The sequence below is a fragment of the Amblyomma maculatum genome, chromosome 5 (genome assembly GCF_055883805.1).
Source record: "Amblyomma maculatum isolate TAMU_Amacu chromosome 5, ASM5588380v1, whole genome shotgun sequence".
In the NCBI taxonomy this organism is placed as follows: domain Eukaryota; kingdom Metazoa; phylum Arthropoda; class Arachnida; order Ixodida; family Ixodidae; genus Amblyomma; species Amblyomma maculatum.
In genome coordinates, this window is record NC_139348.1 from 20,770,533 (window position 1) to 20,782,777 (window position 12,245).

Genomic DNA, 12,245 nt, shown 5'->3' on the forward strand with positions numbered 1-12,245 from the left:
ACGTCCGTCGAGGATTAAGGAAAATGAACGCCAAAGGAAGAGACGTGCCAAGTGACGCCATATCGTATCCAGAGTGAATCATTATATAACCACCACAGTCTAACCATAACAAGCACATCCATAAGCACCACCACGAGCCGAACATTAGCTGAACCTGGGTGTAGCCACGGGTATTGCTTTCGCAATCTACCAGGCTTAACCAAGCTAAGCCTCTGCCAGTTTTTGTTACGGAAGCAACACTACGCCAGGTCCGCAACTGCGCATGCGCGAGGTGTGAGTGACGTCACATGGCGCACATCTGGAGAGCAGTAGTTTTCTATTTAATCTATAATTCTCAACAATTTCAACTGCCACCACCTGATAAGACACTAATTAACAGAGAGGCGACCGCATGGCAGCAACTGCAAGCTGGAAATTTCGTTATCCCAAAATTGGCCTTTCACATACTACCAGGGGAAGAGGAAAATGATCTTTGTAAACCATGTGGGGAAAATGGTACTCTCGCCACATTATGTGGGAATGCGTCAACGCCCTTGGAGTCGAGCAAAATATTAAGAGCAGGGAGAACTGGGAAACCCTGGTGCGGAGCGAAGATCCCGCTCGGCAGCAACAAGCCGTCCGCCTGGGGGCCGAGGCCGCGAAGAGACAAAAATCTGTTAGCTGTTAGTCGGGGAGACTCCAGCTCTCATCCCCTTGGCGTGCGTGCCGAGGGTGGGGAGTAAGGGGCCTCTATTTAAAGTGGACAATAAAAGGTGTCATCCATTCATCCATCTGGAAAGCAGCGCGGAGCCGCCGCCGACTCCTCCGCTGCGCGGGTGACTCCTATGCGCCGTCGGCGCTACGACAGCTATACATTCTCCAGGGGCAGTGACGTCACACGGCGCACAGCTGTGGTGCTAGGGCCCCCGCCGACTCCTCCGCTACGCAGGTGTCTCAGAGGTGCCACCATCGCTACGATTGCCGCGCCGTACATGCGCCGAAACGTCAGCGCTCTTCCAAACAATTTGAGGGTTTGAATGCTGCTGAACCGAGTGTAGAGCAAAAGCTTTGGCTTCAGGCGACCAAGCGTTATATTGAACTCAACTTGCGTTCCGTTCAAAGCATCAAAGTTCACCGGTGCTCTAGGTAGAGTACCTGGGCTCAAACCCGACCGCCGGCAGCTGCGTTTTAATGGAGGGCGGCTGCGTTTCGATGGAGGCGAAACGAAGTGGCGTCCGTGTGCTATGCAATGTCAGCGCACGTTAACCATGTGGTCGAAATTACTTCGTTGCCTTCCACTACGACTCCGCTTTCTCTCCACTTTCACTCCCACCGTCCTCCCTTCCTTTACGGCGCGGTTCAGGTGTCCGCAGAGCAAGTGTGACAAATAGTGCGCCTTTCCCTTCCTGCGAACCAATAAAATAAAAAAAATAAAAACGGAGACGCGTCCATGTGCTTTGCGATGTCTGTGCATAATAAACATCCTCAAGTGGTTGACATTACTCTGTAGCCCTCCACTATGGTAGGGCTGTTACAAGGGGAGCTGTGATGAACAAGGGGTGGCCCTCCGAGCGCGACAGCCACTGGGGCCAAACGGAGGGCTCCAGTCTGGGGCACCGTCAGCATTCCTGGGGATACTTGAACGCATCCAAATAAGGCGATACGCCGGAGCCACTGCGCATGCGTGGGGTATATATATATATGGTGCGCCGCGCCGGCACGTTGCAGTCAGGAATGGAGAAATTGAGCCGAGCTGAAGCTGATCGGCTAGGGCGAAGAAATCTTCAAATTCGTTGTTTCCGCAATTCTATTCTGAATGCCATTGGTCCAACCACTGCCAATGTTTCTTACCTGCAACCAAGCAAAGGATCAAGCAGGTTTTCGGAAAGGGTTCTCTACTGTCGATCATATGTATACCACCAACCAGGGGATAGAAAAGTGCTAATACAAACAGCCTTTATACATAACATTTCTTCATTACGAAGAAGCATTTGACTCAGTAGAAACCTCGATGGTCATGCAGGAAAAGCGAAATCATGGTGTAGACGTGATAGTTCTCGAAAATATAGTAGTTGCTGCACAGCAACCATAGTTCTGCATAAAGAAAGTAACAAACTTCCTTAACATTAAGAGATAGGAAACGTGCAGAGTGGGTCAGAAAATTAACTCATATTGCTGACATTCTAGTGGAAATTAAGAAGAAATGGGCATAGGCAGGGCATGTAGTGCGAAAGGAGGATAACTGATGGTCGCTTAGAGTAACAAACTGGGTTCCAAGGAAAGGAAAGTGTAGCAGGGGGCTGCAGGAAGCTAGGTTGGCGGATGAAGTTGAGAAGTTCGCAGAAAGTGTATGCAGCTGTCACAGGACCGGGTTAATTGGAGGAATATTAGAGAGGCCTTCGCCTTGCTGTGGGTATAGTCAGGCTGATGGTAATGATGAAACGGAGCAGCAGCCCTATAATGTGTGATGTCAGTGCACGTTAAAGACCCGAAGTGGCCGTAATTACTCTGCAGTCCTCCACTACGGGACTTCCTTCGCTGTTTCTGCCTTTACTCCCACCTTCCTTCCTTCTCTAAAGTTTCACTGATACTGCCCTCCACTGCTCTTGCAAACCAATTTCAGTGTTCACGAAAAATATGAAAACACACCTTGAACTGGTTAAGTGTAGGTGGTGTCCACCATTTATGGTGCCCATCCAAAAGTATAAGAAACTTTCCTTTCCATAAAACCTAACCTGAAGAAAAATTATCGCCCCATCGCGGTGGTGCAGTGGTTAAGATGGTGTGCCACAGTAGGTGGGTTCGATCACGACCGCTGGCGGCTGGGGTTTTATGGAGGTGAAATGGAGAGGCGTCCGTGTGCTGTGCGATGTCAGTGTGCGTTAAAGATCCACATGTGGTCGAAATTACTCCAGAGCACTCCACTACGGGACCAATTTCTCTTTTTCCGCTTTCATTCCCACCTTCTTCCCGCTGGGGTGGCGCAGTGGTTAGGTCGACCGACTACTCTGCCCAAGGACGTGGGATGTAATTCCGGCAGCGGTGGCCACATTTCGATGGGGGCAAAAAGCTAGGCGATCGTGTGCTGTGAGATTCCAGTGCACGTTAAAGAGCCGCAGGTGGTCGAAATTTCCGGAGTCCTTCACTATGGTGTCTCTCATAGCCTGCCAGTTTTTTCTAAGCGATTAGCGAGGAAACCGATGGAAGTCCTTCGCCTGCCGCAGCGTGCACCATTACTCCGCCTAGTGCCACTATCAGTCCTGTTATAGCGCAGGCCAAATATGCATTTAGAACTATTTTTGGAGTGTTTCTTGAAGAAGGAGTATGTGTGAAACATAAAAAGTTGGCTGTAATTGTACATACGTCTTGCCCGAATTCCTTGCTTGAGTCTATCGAAAAACTGAAAACGCTGATGAGCTTCGCTCAATTTTGCATTAAAAAGTGACGCAATCGTCGGCAGTTTTTTTCACTCTCACCTTACTCCCTTCCAAGGCGTGGTGAACACGGAGAATTGTGCCAGATACAGCGCCTTTTAATTCCTATAAGCCAATTTGAAACGCCACTGATTCCTGCTTTACTGCGTCTTCCGTAGGCTGTTTGGTGCAGCGGAGCAGGCCTGTGCATTTTTAAGGCTGTAGCCTGTCATAGAACAAAATACCAGGCGCGAGTTCTGCGCGAGATCTGTGCGCGACATATGTGATATTCCGCGAGATTCCGCGAGATATATTCTTGTCAAGGGTTCCTGCCCTCTTTAGTCCCACACTTGAATGCTCTCCAAGAGGAGCCACCTGACAGGAGCGTTGTACCGTTCAAACTCACACATGCCAGAGAGAGCGTGACGGATACCGCGCCTTTGCTTACCTGTAAATCAATTATAAATCTGCGTAGCCCTGCGACGAATGCCGATGAAACGCAAAAGCTGGCAAGCAAATAATAGGAGAGGAAGGGTAGGCTTTCGCCATTCTTCTCTTAAGAGAAATTTAAATGGCGCTCTTATTTTTGTCTAGGCTCATAGAACGAAATAGCAGGCGCGAGAGCTTTGTGCGAGACCTGTCATATTCCGTGAGATGTGTTCTTGTCTAGCGTTCCTGTCATTTACAATGTCACATATGAACGCGCGCAAAGGTACGCGAAGGGACAGAAGCGATGGTGTACCGCACGAACTCGCACTTGCCGGAGAAGGTGTGACCGACACTGGGCCTTTCATTTCCTGTAAACCAATTTTATTTATATGTGGCACTGCAACGGAAGCCAATAAGCTGCAAGCGATAAGAGGCAAATGACAGGGAGAAAGGGTAGGGATCAGTCCTTTTCCTTTTTCTATTTAACATCTCACTAATCCCCATGGCTCAAACACTGTCACAGATCCCAGCACTCTCTCATTCTTTACATGCAGATGATATCACCCTGTGGACCAGCACTGGAAATATCGGTGGCATGGAGAAAACACTTCAAAAGGGGGCGGACATGGGGTCGAGATGCGCAGCCTCAATAGGCCTTCTATGTTTCTCCACCAACTCCGAGCTCTTGATATTCCACCCAAGCCCGCGGAAGCACCACCACCCCCCTATGCTCATCATAAATGGTCAGCTAGTACCACAGGTTCACAAACTTCGAATAAAAGGTTTGATTATGCAAGACAACGGCCTCAAAAAAAAAAAAAATAAATGGGTACTCTATCCAGACTCACTACCACAACACAAGAGATCACCCGCCTTATCAAACGTATAGCTAACATGCCCCGTGGAATTTGCGAGCATGATCTCAGATGCCTAGTACATGCATTTATCATACGCCGCATTCTCTACTCGCTGCCGTACTTATATAGAACAAAAACAGAGACAGACAAGGTAGATACTCTCATCAGAAATGCTATAAGGTAGCCCTCGGCTTACCTATAAACGCACCCCAACATCTCGAATCTTAGGCATGGGAATTGACAACATCCTCAGCGAACTGGTGAAAGCCCACAGCATCGGCCAACTAGGACGACTCTCTATTACCCAACTGTTCGGCACATTCTTTCCTATCTCCAACTTAGGCCGTTAGGTGCCCCTGCAGTAAAAACTTATGCAGTTCCAAAGAACGTCCACGGCCACCTCACTGCCCACCCACTTCCTAAAAACATGCATCCCCTTCAGAACCAGGCCAGACGGAAGGCGAGAGCACGTGCCTTACACAGAGTGCATGCGAACGAACCCGACGCGATTTACGTGGAGGCCGAAGAATGTCCACACCGCACAGCTTATGGGAAATGCGCGATATCCAGCCGCTTCGAACACATCACATAAGCTTCTATCATAGCCCGAACGTCCGTAGAAGCGGAAGAATCCGCTATAGCCATTGCGATAGTCTCTTCCACTGCCACTCCTATCCTCAGCTATTCTAAAACTGCCATACAAACGTTCGCCTGAGGCTAGATAGACACTGCCTCTCACAAAATCCCAGCCACCAGCTTTTAACCACCTTGTTCTAATTGTTTATTGGCGTCGAGTGTCGCGGAGACGCGGATTTATCATTTTCCTAGCTTGTCAGACAAGGTGCACAAAGGTGTACTAGAATAATTCTAGAATGTTGCACCTGTGTTCACAATTTTCTAGGTTCTTCCACTCGCAAATTGCGAGTTTATTTACATGTTTCATTGCAAAGTTTAAATTGACTGCTGCAGAGCGACGGACATTCCTATATCTGCCTTCCTGAACCTGTCCTTGAAACAAGCCTCAACTGTTGCTACCTGTTTGCTTCTACACCTTGCAGCTGTATCGACGCAGGTGGCCCTGTCAGCGAAAGATTTCTGCGCTCTTTATGTTATCGCCACAAGCGCAAAACAGCAAACGCTCCCTGGATTAGAGATTTCCAGCATTCTGGATTACTGTATCGACTCGCACTTTGGCAGTGGCGGCGGCTGGCGAAGCACGAAGACTGATGGCCAGCATTTGACACTTTCAGGTTGGTTGTTGGCCCTTTTCCTAGTCGTTCTTGTTTTGCGCTGCCGCCGTTGCTGCCAAAGAGGTCTAGTATGTGCACTGACGAGACTAACAGGCTTTTGAAGAAATGACGAGAATTCCATGAGCTGCGTGTGTCACTGGAACGAGAGTTCGGTGAAGAACACAGAAAACTAAAGGCTTCTCTTGAATTTTTCGACAGCAAGTTCGAGGAAAATACTCGAGAATACGGTCGAATAAAGCACGGAAATCTGGAACTTAAAGCGAAAAACCAAGTTTCAAGAGACGAATGCTCGCCGCTAAAAACACAAGTAACAGACAACGAAAGGAGGACTGTTCACCTTGAACAGTACTCCAGGAACAGAAACATTGATGTGCAGAATGTTTCAGCGACGCCAAATGAAGGCCTTAATGAAGTCCTTCAGAAGCCTGGTGAGGCTGTACTTGAGCCCATTGCGCGAAGTCATTATGATGTGTGTCACCGCATTCCGTCAAAAAAATATGCATACCCACATATTGTCTTCCAATTTCATACCAGGTCCAAGCGGGACGCTGTCCAAGCGAAATCCCGGAAAATGCGCTTGGCAGACTCCGAATGTCGGTGGATCTGGCACCAGCCCAATCTACGTTAACGAGAACTTGTGCACTCAACTGAAAAGGCTGTTATCGTTGATTGTCGAGAGACAGAAACAGAGGAAATGGTGTTGTGCATCGTGCCGGGATGGGAAGGTTTTTGAGCGCTAGACCGAAACTTCTGTCCTTCAAGTTATGTCGGTCAGTGATATAGATTAGATAGACTAAAGGTTCAGAGGACAAGTGAAATTTTGTGACTGACATATTTATTATTTTATTTGCGAATATGGTCCAATTAGCACTAGACAGTGTGAACCTATCAGCTTCCACTGACAGTTACCGCATATTCTGAATCCAACTAAATATTCAGTCTGCCCGGAATAAAAAAGCCGAAATCAGAGGTCTACTTTACAGATTTGACTTTCCTTTCATGTCGTCATGATTTCAGAAACATGGTACGATGTCAGTTCCGAAGCTCCACGTGTACCTGGCTACACTTCCCTTTCGTTAAACTGCAGCCTTAAAAGGGCGGTGGTGTCACGCTTTTGCTTACGAATAGTTTACACTGCGAGCTAATTGACTCTATCTCAAATATTGCTGCAGATTTTGAAATACTGACCGCAAGAAGTAATTAGTGCATCATATCTCTTGTATATAGACCACCGGCAGGAAAACTACCTAATTATTTTTGTTTCTCGACTGTTATTTTGAGTGGATAAATCAGAACGATTACCGCTTAGTCTTAGTAGGCGATTTCAGTATAGATCTTCTAAGCGCCACTCCGCAACGAACGGAGCTTTACGAGCTTCTAGAAACTAGCGCTTTAATAAACGTAATTAACCAGCTACACGCATCCCACTCAATACATCGACACTAATAGATCTTTTCATGATAAATGCTAACACTCCCATTGCATTAGCCGTTTCGGACATTCACATAAGTGACCATTACCCAGTATTTATGACACTGGCGTTGAAAAGCCTAAAATTCCGAGCTCCAAAAAATCTTTCTTTAAAGTACGGCATCATAAACTACCGTATTCTTCAACAGTTTGCAAACGAATTAACCGCGGTGCAATGGGAAACCATGCTGTTAATTAATAGTGCCGATATAGGGTATGAAGCGTTTATTAAAAATTTTAATAGTATTTATTTACGTTGCTTTCACTAAGTATAACAAAAGCTGCCAAGAAAAGCCCGTAATACAAGGTTAATGCAGAATGCATAAAAACCATTAAAAAGAAAAATCACCTCTATGAGCTCTTTAAAAAATCAATAAACGCTAATGATCTGAACAACTTAAGACAACACAAATAAAACAACTACCCTGCTGCGCAAAACCAAGATGTCCTACTTTGAAACTCTATTTAGCGCTGACGCTGTAAAAACAGGCGGATGTACTCTGGAAGAGGTTAAATTATTTGGTAAATCCCAACTAAAACAAGAATACCTTCACACCTGCAATGCCAATCGATAAAATAACCGTCACTGGTGATGAGTTATTCACCGCCTTCAGCGATTATCTTCTTTCCATCGCTATCACCACACATGATCCGCATTCGATGAACCTAATGAAACAGAGCACGTGCGATAGTGCTTTCATATCACCTTTAACGACGTCAGAAATTCAAAATGAATTTCTGTCTCTTAAGAACAGTAAGAGCTGCGACATTCATGGATTAGAGATTGCTCCGATAAACCGCGTCCATTAGATTATAACGAGAGTTTTAACACATCTAATAACTTAATATTCCGGACAAGCTTTTTCCCCGCAAGACTAAAAGTGGCTAGTTTCTCTTATTTTCAAAGGTGGGGATCGAGGCTGTATATCTAACTACAGGCAATTATCAATTCTTCCAGTTTTTTCTGAGGGCATTGAAAACTAATTTCATGATAGAATGAGCAGCTTTTTAAACAAAAATAACATCAATACACCCCATCAATCCGGGTTTACAAAGTATCGCTCGACAGAAAGAGCGCCACTCATCCAAAACGAATTAGTTTTGGAAGCTTTTGAGCGCAAAGAGAACATGCTTGCGATATTAATTGATTTTTTAAAGATGTTTGATCGCAATAACCACATAACTCTCATTGAAAAACTAGAATATTATGGTTTCCGCGGTATCTTCTTGGTTCTTTTAAAAAGCTCCATGCATAATCGCCGTCAACAGATCCTTAATAATGATTTTAAATCATAGATTAAAACGGTTCGGTGAACTGTTCAGCTAGGAAGCATTCTGGGACCGTTACTATTCAACATGTACTTTAGCGATATAGTTAACAGCGACACATCTGCCCACTTCGTAATTGACGCTGATGACACTAGTTTCCTTTTCCCAGGCTCGTCCTTGCCTAATCTCCAAGTCAAAACTAATAAGGTGCTCGATTAAACACATTCAAGACATTCAAGACACATTCAAGACACATTCAACACATTCATTAAACACATTCAAGACCAAAGCCTTATTATTTCATTCCCGTAGCAAGGCCGCAGATACAAATATCGGTCTTTTTATCGGTTCCTCTGACATAGAGAACACCACAGTTCAAAAGACTGGGTGTTATTTTGCATGAGAATATGTATTGGGAATCCGCACATCAGCCACATTCGTGTGAAACTTGCTTGCATAATTGGCTTGATGTCGCGGCTACGGTTTCTCTTACCCCAGAATATCAAACTGTTACTCTATAATTCATTGTTCTTTTCCACTTTTAGCTACTGTTTCCTGAATTGGGGCACTACCACCCAAAGTGGCATTAACGTTCTTTCTAGGTTACAGAAAAAACGCAGTACGAAATATCACTAATGCGAAACTTGACGCCCATACAAAACCAATATTTGATCAACTAAAGATAATACCTGTTACGGCCTTGCACAATTCCATTCTTACCGCACGCTACCGTTCCGGGATAGCGAAAAATGACACATACCTTAATGACCTAGCCTCGTTATCACTACGAACAGAACTATACAACACACGTAGCTCTGACCCCTGGGTTGTACCTCGCACCCGAAAACATTACGGACGACAAACGTTAAAAACTGTTTACCAAGCACTCTTAACTCACAATATGCCTCTTATTGTGAAGTTTACCGATTTTTTCTTTTTTCTGTTTTCTAATTCACGCGAATTTTCTCAATGTTTTGTATTATCGGCTGTCCTACTATGAACATCGGTGCTGCTTCTGCCAAATGTCTCTCTGCAGGGTGTAGGTTTGGTCAAGCCTCCAGAATGCTTTTTGCCGCAGCATCGTGTATGCGATCCTGAAAAAACTCCTGATTCTGATTCTGATAGTTCGAAGACGGCCAAGCACCCTTGCTTCTATCGGCATGGGCGAACTGCTTATGCGGGAGCAGGTCAGCACAGTAATGGTTATTTCAGCGAAATCCCGGTGTCTTGGATTGTTGCCTATGGTCTTGTCACTACCTTATGACAATATCGTCAAACAGGCAATATATTCGCAACGCCTTATGGATCAGTTCAATTTCTGACCGAAATCAACAAGAAGCCATGGCGGCTGAGGCATACATAAAAATTGGGCTTCCGGACTGCCATTGCTGAAAAAGATAGAGGTAGAGGACGACCACACACTACGAAAACTATACTTTGCCATTAAGGAGTGTACTGTGAAAACATCCGGAGTTTTTTTGCGGTAAACCAAAGTACGGAGGCCTGGGATTGCGCTGAGAACGTCATAGCTGAGGATATCGTGGTTAAACCTGCTGCTGCAAACCACAATGTCTTGCAGTTGTGCACACCCACTTCAGATGGAGGGTAGCAATTTAGATGGTGGACGCATGGCTTCATATATCTTAATGCTACAAACCACCAAGTCTTGCTTTTGTGCATCCCCACTTTAGATGCAGGGTGCATGGATTAATATGCCTTATGTACAGTCGTGAGAAAAGGTGCTTTACAACAATTGACCTGCGGTGGATCTCGGAAAACTCCATCGAAATGCTATCTAACGAGAGCGATAGGGACAGTGACGACGACAATTGTATGTCAACATAATGGGACACCGCTACGAGTCTCTTGATCCCACATGGCTGTTGCCAGATGGCATTGCAATGCAGTTTTCTCAAGCTCCACCATCGACTAAGTGTTGTATACCGCTTTTGCTCACGACTGTACATTTGATGTCATGCACTCCCTTCAGGGCTTCGAACTAAAGGACGCTAAAGTAGCCTGAAAACCAAGCGACCTACAAAAGCGCCCCTAAAACATCCATTCCCTCTCAAGAATTTGTCAGACAGCTCAGGTGTTGAATACCGTTTTCTCCGAACCACTGATTAATAAAAGCATTTTCTGATTCTGGATGCCTGCACATACCAGACTAACACACCAGAGTTATCACGACATTAAGCGCCGAAGTGATATCTATTCTTTGTCAGAAATTCTGGATTTCGCAAAATCGTTTGTGTGGAGCTAAATTTTGTCCGAAATGCTATAAAGCTTTTTTAAAATAAAAAGGCAGAAGCACATTACAATATAATAATAACGCCGAGTTGTATATGTCAGATTCTGTGCCACAAATACCCTCCATCTTCTACCATTCCATTAAGTGGCCTCGCATGCAGAATTTGTGGTCGACAAGCTGAGAGTGTTTGTAGGCTGAAGACCTCCGGAGCGAAGGAGGAGACTGCTCACACAGATCAAGGCCAGTACATAACAGCCAGCCTTGGGTTCACAAGCCACCGCCGGCCGCCATATTTATTTCCTTCCAGCGGCAGTGCGCGGTCCGCGCTCCTCGCGCGGCCAGAGGAAGGCGCTGCAGGGTTCCCCACCTAGACTGAAAGTTAAAAGTGAACTAAAGGTAGGCGTCGCAGAAGGGCAATCGGGAGTCGGAAACCGCAAACGGTGGCTGCTAATGTCGGCGGCACTGCGAGGCACTCGCCCGTGGTCTTCTTTTCGGCAAGCTTAGGACGGTCCAAACCGACCGTCTCTCGCCGGCCATTATGCAGCATAGTGGCAGTCTTTGGGGTGCGGTGAATGACGCGGAAATCTCTCATAGGTTGGGGTTGGTGGTACCTGGACCATGACGTGGCGAAGAAAACATCTGTGGAAGTGGCAAAATTGGGGTGTACAAAAATAGCATTGCGGCGGCAGGGCGGTGCGAAGCAGGCCTGGTGTCTTTAACAGAATCGAGAAGACGGCGGAATAACTCTTGCTGCAGCGTTGGATGCTGCGCTGATGTGACGACTCCACGGAGACACAGGGAAGTACCGTACACCAACTTTGCTGCAGAGCCTGATGATCAGCTCGAATGATAGTCCTTAAACCAAGGAGCACAAGCGGCAAGGCATCTACACAGCTAAAGCAGCTGATCCTGGTAAAGACGGAAGCCTTGAATTGACGATGAGGCGTTCCGCCATGCCGCTAGCGGATGGGTGGCGCGCTGTAGCGCGGCAGGATGCTGTTGAAGGAAGTGAATCCTTCAGACATCTTATAGTAGCGCGAAAAAACACACACAAGACAGGGTACAGGACGAGCGCTTAAAGCGCTCGTCCTGTACCCTGTCTTGTGTGTTAGCGCTCGTCCTATACCCTGTCTTGTGTGTGTTTTTTCGCACTACTATAAGATGTCTGAAGTACTGCACCAACTAGGCCGACAACACATCTTACTGAAGGAAGTGAACAGGGTGGACTCAAGTTCGCGCCCACGGTTTGTTGCGACGGTACCAGGACCACTGAGTTGGGGCACCAACGCATATACGAAAGTACACAAAACAATATCAGCGGCGACAT